Raw genomic sequence first — 17,674 nt, forward strand, 5'->3', positions numbered from 1 at the left:
TTTCTCTCTCTCTCTCTCTCTCTCTCTCTCTCTCTCTCTCTCTCTCTCTTTCTCTATCCCTTTTTCTCAAATAAATAAAATGAATTCTTAAACATTAAAAAAAAGAATAAAATAATCACATCAGTAACATACTTCAGGTATTTCTGAAAGCACAGACACTTTGCCATCAGTCTGCCATATGTTGGGCTGGGAAGGCCTTGCTATGACAACTTCTGCCTGGATTCTGACTCAGAACTATGAGATAACGGATGTGGTATTGTTTTAAGCTGCCATGCGGGTAGTAATTTGTTACAGCAGCAACAGCAAACAAATACTGAGTACGACGCTAACATGCTGCTACAGTCATCACGCATGGGAAATAAATTTACTGTTTCTGACTGCAAAATAACTCATTGGTGATTTAACATTCAGAACATGAGGCCTTCCCTAGTGAGTTCTGGCAACATTCAGAAAGCCTGGACTTTCCTTTCGGCTTCTAACAGCAGGCACTCCTCAGTCAGTACATTTGCCTTGAGGGCACTCGCATTTTCTTTGTGGGTTAGACAGCAGAATCTAATAGTCACATCTCAGTCTCTAGAAACTAGAAAGAGAAACTTGTCTGTCTTTGTTCTCTTATTTCAGAGGAATCTTTCTATGTAGAAGAAAAGGTTTAAAGAGTTCAGACAAAAGCCACAGATAACTCTGCTGCAGTATCTTGGTAGATTTTAATATGTGACATATTGTCAGACCTCAGTACGTACAGAAAAATGGAATCTTTCACAAGTGAGTTCACTCTAGTGAGTTTATACTTTGCAGGTAAAGATGATACATTTAATTTTCTTTTATATGAAAGAAACATATGAGGGATGCCTAACAAATTTATACACATATGCTTGAATCCCCTGTCCTTTGGAGAAGTCATGCTGAGGAGTCTTGGAGAAAAAGTGATGTGAATTTTGCTGCTTTTCTACAGCATGAGAGGCTAAAACCACAGAAATGTACTTCTCGTAGTCTTGGATGTTAGAGGCCAGACATCATAGGGTTGGCAAGGTTGTGGACTTTTTCTTCTGCGGATCGTCATCTTCAATGTCTTCCTGTGATCTTCCCTGTATGTCATTCAGTGCTCTAAATTTTCTCACAAGAACACTAGTCAAATCAAACAAGAGCTCGCCTCAATAATGTCACTCAACCTGCTTCCTCTTTACAGCGTATATGTTCAAATACAAAGTCATTTTTCAGAATTACTGGGAGTCAAGACCAACTACAACATATTGACTTGAGTGGGACACATTAAACCCGCAGTAGGATGGGCTCGGTTACTTTTGGAGCACAGCCCCATGTACTCCTGACTTCCATTACCCTCCTTCATAGGGTATCAGAAGCTGCCTCACGGTTTTCAAACACTGGCAGAAGAAGCTTGTCTCTCACACATTTCCAGGGATGATAATAGATGAATTTTCAAGAATTGTTAGGAAATAATAGTCATGAAAGATTGAAGTCTCCTGACGCAAAGTCCAATAACCCCCCATCACACTCTACTGTTGGCCCTGGTTTACAATAGAATGCATCTCAAGAAGGCATAGGCCCTCCTTTTATATCATAGCTATCAGGACATTCTATAAAATTAGAAAACTAGAGAACAAAGACAATGCCTATTTAATATCCTTCACTAAATACGAAGCCTAATCAAAGCACTCTAGAGCAATCCTTGAGTCAAAATGTGACCAATACCATACTGAGTCCTTTATACACTAATCTCACGAAACCCAAGGTAATTTTATGAGGTAAATTGTGGAGTTATGTCGGCAGTATTCCAGAAAAGAGATCTTAGATTTAGAGAGATCTGATGCCTTTTCCAAAGCTAGTATGTTATGAGGCCAGGTTGATCATGGTGTATCCCTGTCCCTCTCTGACAGTGATTATTTTCAAAGCATGATGGGTAACATCACAACAGAATGAAAATCATGACCTCACTGTGTGTGAGTTTCTATGTGTGATGAAAAAATATATTTGCAAGAGAAAATTCACTATGATTTTGGCATGGTTATATAACATAAGTTCTAGACATGCCTGATTGCCTTCATGTCTAAAACACTTTGAAGGTGGGAAAGCTCTTTCTAATACACATAAAATTGAAAGTTTCAGTCAATCATCATGTTCACATACTACAGATAATAATAGAATATAATAATAGAATATAATCTTCTGACAAATAGCCAAACTGTTCTAGAATGCAGGTACAAATCACTATGAATAGGTATGCGTAAAGATTACTTGCTTCTGAGACCACAGTACACAGACATCAACATTTTCAAAAGAAAAACATTGCCAGGTATGGTAGCACATACCTTTAATCCCTGAAATAAGGAGGCTGGAGTAAGAGGATCACTGTGAGTTTGAGGCCCTTCTGAGACTAATTCCAGATAAGCCTGGTCTAGAGCAAGACCTTACTCAAAAAATCCAAGAAAAAAATTAAAAAATAATAATAATAAAGAGAAAAAATATCAGCACCAAGCCATGCCTTAGAGGACAAGCAGATGTGTTTCTTATCATGAAATTCAATCTAGACAAATTATTTGTAAGGAATTAAGCCAAGATGTACTAAGAACTTTTTGCAAACAACAACAAAAAAATAGAAACTCTCACTATTTGAATAAGACAACATATTTTTATTGGCCTATTTCATGAATACTACTATCACCTTCTAGTAATATTTTTATTTATCCAGAAAGCTCTGGAGAGCAGCTGTTCTCTTCCTAAGCTTTGAGTTGAAACAACCCCCATGCAAATTCAATGCCAAGGCTTTCTTGGGAGGCCAAAAGTCGCAGAACTTATCATCTATGGCAAGCAACATCACCCTCTGCTGGTTAAAATCACGGGGCCACTGCAGAAATACCCTGCAAAGAGATGAGAAAGTTTCCAGATACATTGTGCTACAAAATTTTTCACAAACTGATCTGAACCCAAAGAAATGCTAAAATAAAATAAAATAACATAGATTTTAAAAAGTGCTTGGGGAAGAGGAAAATTATATTGAACAGCAAATTAAACCTACACAAATGAATGAAGAGTACCAACAGTGATCGATATAAATAAATATTAAATATGGTCATTTAAAATCTCTTGGCTTTCCCCCATGAATAAAGTCAAGCCCAGGGTCACATAGCTGCTAAAAAATCATTTGACCACTGGGCTACATTACCAACCTTTTAAATCTTTTTTTATTTAAATTTTTTTGTTCATTTTTATTTATTTATTTGTGAATGACAGAGAGAGAGGCAGATAGAGAGAGAGAGAAAATGGGTGCGCCAGGGCCTCCAGCCACTGCAAATGAACTCCAGACGCGTGCGCTCCCTTGTGCATCTGGCTAACGTGGGACCTGGGGAACCGAGCCTCAAACCAGGGTCCTTAGGCTTCACAGGCAAGTGCTTAACCGCTAAGCCATCTCTCCAGCCCATTAAAATTTTTATTTTTATATTTGTGTGTGTGTGTGTGTGTGTGTGTGTGTGTGTGTGTGTGTGTGTGTGTGGTGGGCCCATAAGTATGCTGTGAACATACATGTGTATAAGCATGCATGTAAAGACCTGAGGACAAGTCTCAGGTCTGCCGTATGTCTCTGTTTGAAACCCGGTCTCACCAACTAGACTAGACCGGCTGGCTAATGAACGCGAGGGATTCTCCTTCCTCTACCTCCCCAGTGCTGGGATTCCAAGTATGTACAACCATCCCTGGCAGTTTTACATGGGTTCTGGGCAGAACTCAGGCCCTCATGCTTTCAAGGTAAATGCTTTGCCAACTGAGCTATTTCCCTAGCCCAAGCTTTTTAAATCAAGCAACTAACTCTTGGTTCGAGGCTTCTCCTTTTCTTGCGGACAGCTACATGTTGTCGCGTCATACATAGCACATCCCTGAGGCATGACGGTAAAGGGCACATGAACTGGTTTGTAAGCATTGGATACATGGACAACAAAGCTATTTCAACTCCGATAGCAACAGCAGCAAAAGACGTTAGCATTATCAGTGGCCCCTATCTTGCATAGAATATACTGTTTACTTCTTCCAAAGTGATTTCACACATATGAACATAGGTGATACAATCAAGGCTGGGAATTACAGGCTTGTCAACAATGAGAATGCCATCTCTACTTTCCAAAAAACAAAACAAAATAAAACAAAAGGTTGCTGTGGACATCAGATGAAATGAGGTTGTTGCAGAATATATTTTGTGGATTTCATTGGTCCTCAGGTTTATTTGAAGAGTAAAATCAGGCAGGTCATCGGCTCCGCCCCTTTCACTGATGCCCTAATATTTGTAGTACACTCAGCTTCAACTCTGTTTTCATCCCAGACTCGCTGCACCGTGAAAGGTACAACAGTCCTCTCATGATTACCCTCAGTGCTTCCTCCCCCACCGACTGCTTGACTTCCCTGACAAAAGTCAAGACAATTCTGACATCAGGGAAGAAACACAGTTCACATCATGAGTAGAGTGGATGGCCCATCTTGGAAAGCAGATGATGATATGGGGTTGATTGCATCTGCTGGGCCTGACGAAGCTGTGAACAAGGCCATTTTTGACCTGAATGGAACATTTTGTGTTATGGCTTCCATATGGCAAGCCAACACCGTGTATATTGTTGTGGCTCTTGTCTGTCATCTGAAGAAAGCAACCAAGAATTATGGTGGCAAGAAAGTGGTGAGGCAGATATCAGAAAACCCCAGGGAAATCCTGGGCTGTGTGAAAAAACCATGCTATCTCCTATAACTAACAGTGACACCCACTCTCTCCACTTCAATGCTGGGGCTGGCATTGCTCTTAGTGATCATTTGTCGAGCTCACTGATGACTTTAATTACAAAAGCAGAATGGCATGCCCTCTTAATGATGGCCATTTTATGCATGAGCATGCTATAATTTGATCATATTACCTTCAAATTGCCCTTTTTTGTTCCCCTTCCACATCTCCATTCCATTGAACCCCTTCTTCTTTCCAAGGAGTCTGTCTTCCACTTTGATGTCTCTTTCTCTTTGCCCTTTTCCATCCTGATGGCATCATGTTGATGGGCTCAGTATTGGGCAGGTCTTGGAGAGATAATAACAACCACTGTGAGGTCATGAGTGTACCAGTCAGTTCATGTCTGAAGAACAGAGCCCCAAAGTACTCGTCCTCAACCTGTGGCTCATACATTCTTTCTGCACTCTTTTCCACAATGTTCCTTGAGCCTTGAAGGGCCTGAAAGAGACATTTCATTTAGTGCTGAACTCTCAACAGCAGTAAGGCAGAACCAATATTCTTTCCTCTGCATGTTCCCTGAGTCCCAGTGGGTGTGATAGAGATGTCCCATCCAGTGTTAAACACTCAACTGTCACTTCTCATCGCCATGATGATGACTCAGTAGTCTCTCTGGTAGTCAGGTACATTGAGAACTGACTCACCTATGGTGGTAACTCCACTGGGTGCCTGCAGGAGACATGCATCAGGGTTGAGGCAAGGGAGGGTCTGACACCAGAGTGGTATATCTTATGGTCCAGACGTCTCCATGAAGGTCAAGCCCTTAGAATGTCATTGTAATAACAAAGAGAAAAAGAGGTCTTCAGCTGCTGTCCCAAATGTTGCTCCCAACATACCAAGAATCTCCCATACTCAACACAGATGGTAAGAATAAAATCCTGGGGCAGGCACAACACAGATTAAAGCTATGCAGTGCAAAATAAACCCACAAAAGATTGCATAAAATATGATTTTATTAAATGAAAGTTTAAAGAAGATAAAAAACTATTTTACTGTGAAAAGTAAGAAACTCAAATTGGGGCCAAGAAAAGGGAGAATTGACATGGGCACTTTTCAGAGATTAATGAAAGTATATCTTGGTTAGAGTGGTATGTCTAAAGTATGCATTTATAAATAAATCATATGGAAACCTACTTTTTTGGACAATGGCACACCCGGAAGCCATAGATTATTACTAGAAAGTTTGCAGTGGCATACCTTCCAGTGAGTTGTTGGCTAGGGAGGACTCTGATATCCCCAAGGTTATATAGGCCATTGCTGAAGCTCTTGGCTTCCCACAAGGAATAGATGGTAAGACCCTATTGCTGAAGACTCCACATGCTTGGGCTGCAAGGTCATTGAGAAATCTTATTGTTGGTGAGCTAAAAACCTCCTCCATGTAGACCAGCTGACAGAAGGCTAGAAAAAGCCATGCTGCATGCAGTTCCATGGGAGTGAGAGAAGTAATCAGTGGAAATAAACAACAGTGGACACTGTAAGCCTTAAGTTTGGCCAGCCACACCAAATGAGCCAATGGGTGCAATAGTGGCATGTCTGTTATGGGGGAAAACAACTGCTCTATAATTGGACTGGAGGTCTGCCCCACAGGAAGGAATACATGCCTGATACTGAAAACCTATGACAAGGAAAGTAATGAGCCCTAACAGTATAACACTTGCTGGTGTCTGGCTAAATGTATATATTATGCTCACCAAACTGCCCATTAAGCACTGCTCTTAATGTTCATGCCCACATATTAATGCTACTCTCACTTTTTCTTAGAGAAGCTTCTCTTTTCAAATGGCAGTGACCATTGGGATGACTCAAAATGCACTATAGTGCTAAGAAGTGGCAGAAGAGTGGTCAGCACTGATACATCCCTATCACACCTTGCATGGTTCAAGGTCCATTATGGAAGTGGCAGAAAGAACATAAGAGCCAAAGGAAGGGTATGAGTCCTTACAATTCATTCCAGACACAAAATGTACTGGATCTCCATGACCCCGCAGTACCTGGCACCACCTACATAAGACCCCCATAGTAGGAGGGAAAGATAATGCCATCAAAACAAAAGTGAAACTGATTGAGCGGGGGAGAGGATATGATGAGAGTGGAGCTGTGAAGAAGAAAGTGGGGGAGGGATTCTATAATTATGGAAGATGTCAATAAAAATAAATAAGTAAATAAACAAATAAAATATGCATTTGTCAAAACTAATTATACTCTGTACTTCAAAAAATTTCAAGGATAGAAACAGAAACAACCTGGGAAAGTTTCTCCAACATTAATCTCTTCTTCACAGTTCTAAACAGTCATCATGAGATTTCCACTCTCTCCTTGCGTGCCTCTTATATCTGTTCTTTGAACATACTTTCTCTTGACACACCACTCTCTTTCCAGGCTACAATGTTGTCATTACTACCACCATGAAATCTAGATTTTTGTTTTGAGAAGTAGGATATGGAAGTCTCAATTTTGCCCTCATTAATAACTCACTGGAGCAACACACAGATACTCCTTGTTTCCCCACTTTTTTTAAGCGAAATAGTCTCATTTTACTGTCTTCATAGCAAAATTGGCTTTGAACTGGATCACTTGGCCCTTTCTCTTCTTATCTCCTCCCAGTTCAAAATGCTTGCGTCTCTTAATAGTCAGAATTCTCTTAGATCTGCAGTTGGGCTCAACACACTCAAGCCTCAGCACAATCTTCTTCTTAGTTTTAGCCTTTTTTCTGGAATATAGGCTTAGTCTGCCCACTGTAGCCACTCCGCTTTCTGTCATAACGCCGCTTCCCTGGGCATACAGACTCCTTTCCCTTCTTGTCCTGGGTCACGTTGTGGGGCTGGTGCTTGCCACACTTCTTGTAGAAAGTCCTACGAGTTACAGGACATTTGCCATGTTGGCAGGAGTGCTCTCAGCACGGAAAAAGCTGTTTCCCCATTTTTACAAGAACTGCCCACAGGGGGAAAGAAGTAGATCATACTGATAACCATACAGGGACAAAATGACATAGCTGTGAAAATTTTTCACATGGCATTAGAATTTACTATCTGCCCTCAGATTTATGTCAGTCTGTCTCTGGTAGGTAGTATCTGCATTTGGAATATTTATGTTTGGGACTGGTTGGCAAAACTCAAAATTCCATGGGTACTGGAAAGAATCACTAGAACTTCACCTTTCTGTGGTTCCTCCTCAGATTCCCACAACTCTCAGTTTATTTCCTTCTCTAAAATCCAAACACCGGTCTACTCCTGTTACTACCTTCCCACATCTCATATGGGTAATAACTGATGAATTAACGAGCAAATAAATGAATACCCCAGTGGTTTCCCTAAGTAGGCATTTTACTGAGAAATTTCCAATGCCAAATGTTTAAAGTAAGTGAACATTTACCACACATACTTTTTGAACTTAAACTATTACCACACCTAGACTATTGATCATCTTTGATAGAAAGCTGGGAAATATATGGATGTCCTGAACAGTTAAAAGTGCTATTGCTTATTCCTTTCTAATGTGTGAAATGACAACTGGAGAAAGCAACTCTTTCTTGACAGAAAATACAAAGTAGCATCCTATTCTATGATTGACAGCTTTGACAGAAACTACATGAACCATTGAAGCACATGGCCATTACACAGCTAATTGATACATTCTTCAGGTTGGGTTATGAAAATAAGTAACCCCCAGATTTCTATAGCTTAAAAGAGCAGACATGTATTTTTCCACTCATGGGTGTGAGGCCTACTGAAACCTTCCTCTCCCCTGCTTTATGTGGGGACTTAAGCTGATGGAGAACTTTTCCTGCTAGAAAATGGCTTATGTTGGGTTCATGTATATCCTATTGAACTGATAAATTCACATGACAGGTCTACAATGGAAAGAACATTATTGCCAGTGGAGGGTGTTGGCTGTCACACAGTGCAGGGGATGGACATGCACCACCTGTGGAGAGCACTTTGAGAACAAAAGTGACGTCCTCCACGTGTGGTTAACAGGCTGAGAACAGCGGCACCATTTTCCAAATAAAGATTATGCTCTTTTCCCACCATTCTCAAGCCATCTGCAGCTTAGGGGAATAGAAAAGCAATTATTACCCCTTGATATATTTGCATAAATCTTTAAGTTCAACCACAAATTGCAGGATAAACAGATATGCAAAGAGATGTGGTAGTTTCTAGAAATAGACCTTGGGGTTGTGACTGGCCTGCCACTCATCAGATGTTCAGAATCAATTGCACAGCAAGGATTAAAGTCTGCATGTCAAAAAAGAGGACAGAAAAGAAAAATAAAGCCAGGTTGAATTGAGAGGAAAACTTAAATATTCATCAATGTATCTGTTCTCAGTGAAAAGCATACACAATTTAAGTTAAATAAATTCCTTCCATCCCAGCCAAGTGCAATCACTTTGACAAATCATTATAGATACATTAGAATTCTTATTTTCACCAAATCTTCAGGTCTTATTATACATGAAAACTGACCACAGATCACTCACTGTGACCTTGCCCATAGAGTCAAGTGAAAATGATCTCAGTTTTAGGTTATTCTTTTTCATGAAGGAGAACTGAATCCTAAATTAGAAAAGCATTATCTTAAAGCCCAGCCCTGGGTATAAATAAATAGCTTTGTGAAGGTGGACTTCAGGGATGGAATGAGATAGAAAGACTTCTTGTATCTTACATGAATGTCCTCAGTAAAGCCTCCTTTCAATTTGCTTTACAGGGAAGGTCAAAACTTTTCAAGCCTGATCAAACAGGCCAAGTTCTCTGTGGAGAACGCTATGGAAGAATACAAGCAAATGTCTGTTTGGACAGTTAAGTACCTTCTGCTTTTTACACTAAGTAAACAGTAAGATAAGGACTTCATTAAGTTTACCGGGCAGTGTCACACAAACCTCCTCTAAGACAGGAGACTTAGCCTCGTGAACGAAGTAGGGAAGCACTCCATTTCTGCCTACAGGTGATGGGAAGCCACTTCCTCTGTGATTCCCGGTGATGATTCTTGTTTCCTGCTATGCACACATCTGTAGAGCACTCTTCTACTTTCCACCAGGGTTGTGTGTGACAGTGGATGTGGCATAAAGTGACTGTGTCATCTCCAAGATTAGCTAATAAACCCTCTACACATCCCTCTTGGTACTGTAGAGAAAGCCAGTTCTCTGCTGTGAGCAGTCCCAAGGAGGAGTAGGTAGCCAAAGGAGGTCCCTGGCAAAGAATCAGGAAGTTTTGATGGGGCTTGGAAAATAGTTTAGCAGTTAAGGCTTTTGCCTGCGAAGCCTAAGGACCCCAGTTTGATTCTCCAGGACCCACATAAGCCAGATGCACAAAGGGGTGCATGCATCTGGAGTTCGTTTGCAGTGGCTGGAGGCCCTGGCATTCCAGTGATCTTTTTTTTCTCTCCCCCCCCACCTTTCTCTCAACTAATTAACTAATTAACTAAATAAATAAATAAAATATTAAAAAAGAATGAAGTTCTTGGCCGGGCGTGGTGGCACACACCTCTAATCCCAGTACTTGGGAGGCTAAGGGAGGAGAATTGCCATGAGTTCAAGGCTGCTCTGAGACTAGGGAGTGAATTCCAAATCAGCTTAGGGTAGAGTGAGATCCTACCTTGAAAAAAAAAAAAAAAAAAGAAAAGAAAAAGAATGAAGCTTTCAGTCCCCGGTGTGTGAAGAGCTGAGTACTGCAGCAACCATGGGACTCACTCAGAAGGCGCTCTCCATTTGAGCCTTCAGATAAGAGTGTGGTCCTAGGCTGGAGAGATGGCTTAGCGGTTAAGCGCTTGCCTGTGAAGCCTAGGGACCCCAGTTCATGGCCTGATTCCCCATGATTCACTTTAGCCAGATGCACAAGGGGGTGTACTGTCTGGAGTTCATTTGCAGTGGCTGGAGGCCCTGGCATGCATCTGCCTCTTTCTCTCTCTGTCTGTCATTGTCAAATAAATAAATAAATAAAAATAAACAAATTAAAAAGAAGAGTGTGGTCCTGACCAACAGCTCCTCTGACTCAGTGTGAGAGGCCTGGAGTCAGGTCTTAACTTTAAGTGAAGGCTTAATTTTAAGGTGTTAAGTTTTTAAATCATTAATGTAGCAGTAGATATGTAATGTACCCTAACTAATTTATGTCTGTTGAATTTTATTTTTGAAAGGACAGAGAAAACCATCAATTCTTCCATTTTTTTCTTATTTTTTTGTGGCAGACTACATTGACCTCAATATTTTAAAGCACATGTCTCCTAATTTTCATAGAAATCAACAATATCAAGTCAGGTATAAAGATATGCACATTGAAATGCCAGGGTTAGTTTCTATCAATATAAAGCATCTCTCTATACAGTGGGAGAATTAACTTCTACTGTTAATGCCCATAATTCATTCTGTTGAGATGAGTGATATAATATGCTATGACAAGACAGTGTTCCTTCTGTTAGCCTCATAAGATAGGAAACAACCTTCTCGGATTTTAAATAAATGTAATAGACAAAATCTAGCATAATACTTATATACCACACATGTGACTTTATCAGCAGTATTTCAATACTGGCACCCTGATATCAAGTTGAATAATTCAATACTAAAAGCATGCTAATAAGATTTGCACATGTGTGTGCATGTATGTATGATGTAAACAGTTTGAAAGTTAAAGGTAAAAGAAATGCTTAAATGGTATCTATAGCTGTCATTAAGACATCTAAAAAAGGAGATGGCTTGATCAGTAACGTGTTTTCATGTAAGCATGAGGACTGACTTCAGCTGCCCAGCACCCATGTAAAAGCCAGGTGTGATCGCAAATACTAAAGAGACAGCCCCTGGGCTTGCTGACTGGCTAGTCCAGCTGAATTGGTGAGTTTTAGATTCGTTTTTGTTGAACTGGGGTCTTACTGTAGCCCAAGATGACCTCAAACTCAGGGCCATCCTCCTACCTCAGCCTCCAGGGTGGTAGGAATAAAGGTGCGTGCCACCCCAACTGGCAATTTGAGGTTCCATGACAGATCCTGGCTCAAGAAATAATGTGGAGAAAGATACTTGATGCTGACCTCTGGTCTCCACATCATCACATGGGCACTCACACACATCTGAACATGAACACACACACACACACACACACACAAGCACATAGCACATGCAAAAAAATCAGTATTCTGTTATTAAAACTGAGACCTAAGCTTTATGTATACATTCCAAAATGAGGCCAACATCTTTTTTCCCTGGCTATATTGACTTACATTGATGAGTCAACTGAAGCACTTTTAAAAAGTATTTACTAAAAAAAACAGTATTTACTTATTCATAATATAAAAAAGTATATCATGTCAATTTGTAACACATCCATGAGTGTGCATATGACACTCTGAGCACAGGCCTTATTACTGTTAACTGAGGAAAGCTGAGCCTGTTAAAATTACATCTAAAGTATCTATGGTGTTACTGTTAGGAAATGGCAGAGGATCCCCAAACAAACTCTCTTGCTCTGGCACTCTTATTAATCTTTCTACTGTTCTGTGTTCTCCTCCACATGACTGATAATCTGCTTCTCTGTTTTTCATTGCCAATGTCACATTGCAACTCCTATGATAGTATACAGTTGTTTTTTTTTTTAATTATTTGAGATAGAGAGAGGAGAGAGACAGGCAGAGAAAGAGAAAATGGCATGCCAGGACCTCTAGCCATTGCAAACGAATTCCAGATGCATGTGCCACCCTGTGCATCTGACCTACATGAGTACTGGGGAATAGAACCTGGGTCCTTATGACTCACAGGCAAGAGCCTTAACTGCTAAGCCATTCTCCAGCCTCTAACAGTTTGATATTTTTTAAGACATGTCTTGCTTATTTCTCTGACTTCAAAATTCATGTGCAAAAAACCTAGCCCTTACTGTGATAGTTTGTGAAGGAAGGGCTCTCAGGGGGGGATTCAGTCATGAGGGTAGAGTCCTCAACACAGGAGAGCCCAGAGAGGCCCCTCACCTTTTCTCCCGTCTGTGAACACACTAAGAAGTCATCTGACCAGGGACCTGGAAGTGAACCTTCACCACATGTTGAATGTGCTGACATCATGTTCTTGATTTCTCAGCCTCTGGAACGAGAAGGAATAAATTTCTTTGGTGCCCAATTTACCAAGTTCATGGTAATTTGAGCAGACTAAGACAAAGTAAGACTGAAATGATGGTGTAGTGATGATGATGATGATGACGATAGCTTCACATGTTGGCTTCTTCCTATGTCCTTAATTCTTACTTCCCATTTAGCTAATGCTCACACTGGTTAATATGATAAACTATATAAAGGATGATGATGTCTAGTTTACAGAAGAGGGAAATGATGCAGAGCTAGATTTTAGTATTTAGTGTAAAAAGAACAACAAAATTTTATACTGGAAAAACCAAAATGAAGCCCCAAGCCACCATAAAATCCTGTCATCTCAATGACTTGCGAAACTACCATACGGTTTCCTCATTTCCAAAGTATGATGGTTAAGTGAGATTTTTATTTCCATTGTATCAGCCTATAAAGGCATATCTGATCTAGGGTTATACTCAACATATCTGTTTAATCATAACCTCCAACAGAAGCAGCGGCTCCACAAATGTGCAGGACTTAGATACATTTCAGCTCATGAAAAAACAAAATTGCAGTCTCCATGTCAGAAGCTCTATCAAACAGCTCACCAAGTCCCCTTTCCTGATGGTTTCTGAACATGTGGGTATGACCGATGCTATCCCACCCATATAGACAAGAGTTCCTTCACTATAAAACACATCTTTTTTACTAATCTGTTATCATATATAAAACTGTTTCGAAAACACTTATGTACTTTTTAGTAGTGTTTATTTATGTGTTTATTCATGTTTACTAATTGTTGCAGTCAGGTTTGCATTACTGGTAGAAATCATACAACCAAGAGCAGCTTGTGGGGAAAAAGAGATTTATTTTGTCTTACAGGCTTGAGGGGAAGCTCCACGATGGCAGGGGGAAATGATGGCATGAGCAGAGGGTGGACATCACCCTCTGGCCCACATAAGTTGGACAACAGGAATAGGAGAATGTGCCAAACACTGGCATGGGGAAACTGGCTATAACACCCATAAGCCCACCCCCAACAATACACTGCTTTCAGAAGTCATTAATTCTGAAATCTCCATCAGCTGGGAACCTAGCATTCAGAACACCTAAGTTTATGGGGGACACCTGAATCAAACCACCATATTAATGAACGCTATTTCCATTCATTTAGTGATTTTCAAGATTACTTCTATACCTTTCTATAAAGAATCTTTTTTTTTTCTTTTTAAATATTATTTATTTGAGAGAGAGAAAGAAAGGGTATGGGTATGGGCACACACAGCCAACTGCTACTACAAATGAACTCCAGATGCATGTGCAACTTTGTACATCTGGCTTTATGAAAGCACTGGGGGATCAAACTCAGGCTGTCGGGCTTTACAAGCAATCTCTAAGCCATCTCTCCAGCCTTAAATCTGTTGTTTTTAAGCCAAAGACAATTCCTTCTTCCATTATAAACCATAACTTACTAATTTATTAGGCTAAGTGATAAAATGCTTTCTTAAACCCCAAATAAACAACATCATAAAATAAATTGCCAGTGTCTACCTACAGCACAATCTTTTCCCAGGTTAATGAGCAAGAAGCCCCTCCTTCTAAATCCAGATTCATACACCTCAGGAGTGTGCCAGTTATTTCACATATGTCAAGAACACAAATCCATATAGTAGTGATTGAATATTTGGCAATGATGGCAAAAAGTCATGGTCGAACTAGGCATGGTGGCACATGCCTTCAATCCCAGCACTCGGGGAGCAGAGGTAGGAGGATCACTGTGAGTTTGAGACCACCCTGAGACATAGTGAATTCCTGGGCCACAGTGAGACCCTACCTCTAAAAATAAAAAAAACAAAAAAAAAGTCAAGGTCACCAAACTAATTATAATGTTCAAGCATGAATCCTTTATAACAGAAGAAGAAAAACTACTTTTATATGATTTTTCAGATATGTATTCATATAAGCCTTTCAAAGCCACACTCAAAGAAATTTCTTTATATATTGTTATGATATACACTTCTAACTAAAAAGATTTCAAAAAGCAATGCAGGGCTAGAGAGATGGCATAGAAGTTAAGTTGCTTGCCTATAGAGCCTAAGGACCCAGGTTTGATCCCCCGCTATGCACATAAGCCAGATGCACAAGATGCCACATGCATCTGAATTTTGTTTGCAGTGGCTAAAGGTCCTCGTGCACCCATTTTATCTCTATCTTCCTATTTCTCTCTCTCTCTCTCTCTCTCTCTCTCTCTCTCTCTCTTTCTCTTTCTCTCTCTCTCTCTCTCTCTCTCTCTCTCTCAAATAAATAAATAAAATATTTTAAAATATTAAATTCAAAAAAAGCAATGTAAAGTATAATGTGGTAGCCAGAAGCCATAGATTGTATTAGAAAAATATGTTGGTCAGGGAGACCACTGATACCTCCAAAACATTATAAGCTATTGCCAAGGCTGTTGGTTACCCACCAGAACCAGATGGTAAGACCCTATTGCTAAAGACTTCACATGCTTGGGATGCAGGTCACTGAGAAATCAAGCTGGAGCTGAGCTGGAAGCCAGCCTCCTCCCTGTTGACTAGCTGTCAGGATGCTGAAATGGCACATGCAGCCTGCTGGGGAGAAAAGCCATCAGTGCTATTAACCATACGAGGACCCTGCAAGTTTTATGCCTGGCTATCCAGGCCAAATATACCAACTGGTACAATGATGGCATGTCTGTTATAGGGGAAACCACTGAGCTCTGATTGGACTTTAGGACTGCTCCATGGACAGAATTCGTGCCTGGCATTGGAAAGCTAATCAAAGGCCTATGGCTGGGGAGGTTATAAGCACTAGGGGAATGGGAATGACTGCTAGCTAAATGGATATATTATACCCATCAAATTACCTTCTAAATACTTGTTTATTTCCATATATTAATACTACTCTTTCTGTTAGAGAGGCTTCTCTTTTCAGATGATGGTGATTACTTGGATGACTTAAAATTCTCCAAAGGGCTGAGAAGTGACAATGGAGTGTTCAGCATGAAATGAAGCATCTCTATCACACCAAGGCTGGGGCCCATTGCAGAAGATGTAGAGAAAAGGATGCAAGAAGGGGAGGAGTGCTTATAATCCCATGTTCCAGACACAAAGTAGCTATGGGATTCATGGTCTCACAGCGGCTGATGCTACCTACATAAGGCCCACATAATAGAAGAAAGAAATTATGACATCAAAATAAGAAAGTAAAATAAGAGAGAGAAACTAGTTGGAAAGAAGATTCTGTGGAGGCAGAATTTAGAAGGGGAAAGTGGAGGGGTGTGGGACAGGATTATGATCATGGGCATATTGTTTATATTTATAGAAGTTGTCAATAAAAAAGTTAAAATACACAGGCATGAACAAAGAAAAACATATAAAGTACCTCCATATGGAAAGTCCCTACTAAATGACAATAAATCTTGAAAATTTGATGGATTTTTAAATAAATTTAACAGCAAAGTAATGACAGTTGTAAATGTCTTTTTAAAGTCAATGTAATGTTTGGTGACTCTACAAACTTATTATCCACCATTTTAAAAACACTCTCTGCATATATCTGCAAAAGAATATTTTAGCATATATTTATTTATTATATATTTAGCATACTTTTTTGTATTTTTATGAGAGAGAGAATTGCATACCAGGGCCTCCATCCACTGCAATCGAGCTCCAGATGCATGTTCCACCTTGTGTGGCTGCTTTATGTGGGATCTGGAGAGTTAAACATAGGTCCTTGGGTTTTGCAGGCAAGTGCCTTAACTGCTAAGCCATCTCTCCATACCATTTTTGTTGTACCTTTTCTGTGACCCTCTATACCATTGTAATTATCCTTCTCTAACACAAGTTAAATAACACTGACAGACTGTATAATTTGTTGCTCAGTACATAGAGTCTGATTTTTCAGCAGAACTTGAGATTAAATCACTTAAAATGCTCTGAATTCCCCAACAGTTGTCGCAGCCTGTGCCTGTTACCTGCTTTGCACAATGTTTTCACTTTGGTTACTCTCAGTTATTCAGCTACTTACACATTTGACCAAAAATCATTAACTCAGACTGCATTATGTATTGTGTTAACTATTGGCCCCAGTTAGGATGATTTTTCTACAAAGTAGCCCTTATTAGCTCTCCTACAAAACTTTTTTTTTTTTTGATGTTTCAAAATTTTATTTATTTACTTATTTTTGTTTTTCAAGGTAGGGTCTTACTCTAGCCCAGGATGACCTGGAACTCACTATGTAATCTCAGGGTGGCCTTGAACTCATAGCACTCCTCCTACCTCTCCCAGCTGCTGGGATTAAAGGTGTGAGCCACACAGCTGGCTTCAAACTGTATTTTTATCCCATGTCTTTTTGTTCTGAACTGTCTCAATCCACTCAACACCTACTGGTGGCATATCCACCCACATGACCTACTTCAAATGTGCATTTCCTTGGAGACTATTTTTTTTTTTTCTTTTTAGTGTTTCAAGGCAGGGTTTTACTCTAGCCCAGGCTGACCTGAAATTCACTCTGTAGTCTCAGGCTGGCCTCAAACTCACAGCAATCCTTTTACCTCAGCCTCCCAAGCGCTGGTATTAAAGGCGTGCTCCACCATGCCCAGCTAGATTAAACTTTCTTCAGGATGACAAAGCCTGACCGACCCTATCACCCACTTGGATATCAGTACAAACTAACTTTCTTCACTAGTAATACTTTTGTAACAATATAATGATGAGCCTTGAGAACAGGCTTTTCCTAAAACCCTATTACTAGCTCTATTACTGGCTCTATTACTAGCTCTATTCCTTGTCAGCAGGAAGTAATCTATCTATCTATTGATCAATATATATACATACATAATCT

General features: G+C 40.0%; 1 pseudogene; it reads right to left on the minus strand.

Moving 5' to 3' along the window:
* Positions 1 to 7,300: 7,300 nt before the first annotated feature.
* LOC101611566 overlaps positions 7,301 to 17,674 on the minus strand; it is a 142,891-nt pseudogene continuing 132,517 nt past the window's right edge.

The sequence above is a fragment of the Jaculus jaculus genome, chromosome 5 (genome assembly GCF_020740685.1).
Source record: "Jaculus jaculus isolate mJacJac1 chromosome 5, mJacJac1.mat.Y.cur, whole genome shotgun sequence".
NCBI lineage: Eukaryota > Metazoa > Chordata > Mammalia > Rodentia > Dipodidae > Jaculus > Jaculus jaculus.